Below are 2,377 nucleotides of genomic sequence, written 5' to 3' on the forward strand. Positions count from 1 at the left end.
TTAAGGATGCCCACTGACATGGGAAGAAGAATGGATGAACTCAGTGAGAATGTCAACAAAGAAATGGAAGATATAAAAAAGAACCAATCAGAAATGAAGAATACAATACTGGAAATGAAAAATTCACTAGAGGGACTCAAAAGCAGGTTGGAGGATACAGAAGAATGGACCTGCGAGCTGGATGAAAGACTATAAGAAATCACCCAAGCTCCACAGGTAAAAGAAAAAAAAAATTAAAAAGAGTGAGGACAGTCTAAGGGACAATATCAAGTGCACTAACATCTGTGTTATAGATGTCCAAGAAAGAGAAGAGTGAGACAAAGTGGAGAGAATCTATTTGAAGAACTAATAGACGAAAACTTCCTTAAGCTATGGAAGGAAACAGACATCCAGGTACAGGAAGCACAGAGAGCACCAAACAAGATAAACCCAAAGAGGCCCACACCAAGACACATCATAAGTATAATGTCCACAGTTATAGATAAAGAGAGAACCCTAAAAGCCACAAGAGAAAGACAAGTTACATACAAAGGAAACCCAATAAGGCTATCAACTGACTTCTCAGCAGAAACTTTACAGGCTAGAAGAGAGTGGCATGATATATTTAAAGTGCCAAAAGGAAAAAACTTACAGCCAAGAATACTCTACCCAGCAAGGTTATCATTCAAAATGGAAGGAGAGATAAAAAGTTTCCCAGACAAGCAAAAATTAAAGGAGTTTGTCACCAAGAAACCAGTACTACAACAAATGCTAAAAGGACTTATTTAAGGGGAAAAGAGAAGAACACAAATAGGAAAAATTATCTATTTCCATGATAAGAGGGTAATGGATACAAATGCACAAAAAAGAGGTTAGATATGATATTGAAAACATAAAAAGTGGGAGGAGGGGAGTTAAAGAGTAGAGCTTTCAGACAGAGGTCAAACTAAAGAGACAATCAACTTAGTATAGATTGCTATATACATAGGTTACTGTATATGGACACCATGGTAATCACAAACCAGGAACATATAATAAATACACAAAAAACTAAGAGAAAGGAACCCAAACATAATACTAAAGAAAATCATCAAATCATAAGGGAAGAGAGCAAGAGAAGAAGAAAGGAAAAGAGAAGGACTACTAAAACACTGGAGGAAAAAAGTTTAAAAATGGCAGTAAGTACATACTTATCAATAGCTACTTTAAACGTCAATGGGCTAAATGCTCCAATCAAAAGGCATAGGGTGGCTGAGTGGTTAAAAAAACAAGACCCATATATATGCTGCATACAAGAGACACTTCAGACCTAAAGACACTCACAAACTGAAAGTGAAGGGATGGAAAAACATACTCCATGCAAATGGCAATGAAAAGAAAGCTGGGGTAGCAATACTCATATCAGACAAAATAGACCTTAAAACAAAAACTGTAAAAAGAGACAAAGAAGGTCATTATATAATGATCAAGGGGACAATCCAACAAGAGAGTATAACACTTGTAAATATCTATGCACCCAAAGTAGGTGCACCTAAATATATAAAGCAATTATTAACAGACATAAAAAGAGAAATAGACTGTAACACAATAATAGTAGGGGACTTTAACACTACACTTACACCAACGGATAGATCAGCCAAACAGAAGATCAATAAGGAAACATTGGCCTTAAATGACACACTAGAACAGATGGACCTAGTAGATATATACAGAACATTCCAACCAAAAACCAAAGAATACACTTACTTTTCAAATGCACATGGAATATTCTCCAGGGTTGATCACATATTAGGCCACTAAACAAGTCTCCATAAATTTAAGAAGATTGAAATAATACCAAGCATCTTTACTGACCACAATGGTATGAAACTAGAAATCAACTCTAGGAAGAAAATCAGAAAACCCACAAATATGTGGAGATTAAACAAAATGCTACTGAACAACAATTGGGTCAATGAAGAAATCAAAGGAGAAATCAAAAAATACCTGAAGACACATGAAAACAAAAATATGACATGCCAGAATTTATGAGATACAGCAAAAGCAGTTCTAAGAGGGAAGTCTATAGCAATACAGGCCTATCTCAACAACCAAGAAAAATCTCAAATAAATAATCTAACAGGGCACCTAAAGGAACCGGAAAAAGAAGAGCAAACAAAGCCCAAAATCAGTAGAAGAAGGGAAATAATAAGAATCAGAGCAGAAATAAATGAAATAGACACTAAAAAAATAGAAAAAATTAATAAAACCAAGAGCTGGTTCTTTGAAAATATCAACAAAATTGACAAACCTTTAGCTAGACTCACCAAGAAAAAAAGAGAGAAGGCTCAAATAAGTAAAATCAGAAATGAAGAGGAGAAATTACAACAGACACCTCAGAAATACAAAAGATTATAAG

This window comes from Ceratotherium simum, chromosome 7 (genome assembly GCF_057802395.1).
Source record: "Ceratotherium simum simum isolate JZ-2026a chromosome 7, ASM5780239v1, whole genome shotgun sequence".
Lineage (NCBI taxonomy): Eukaryota > Metazoa > Chordata > Mammalia > Perissodactyla > Rhinocerotidae > Ceratotherium > Ceratotherium simum.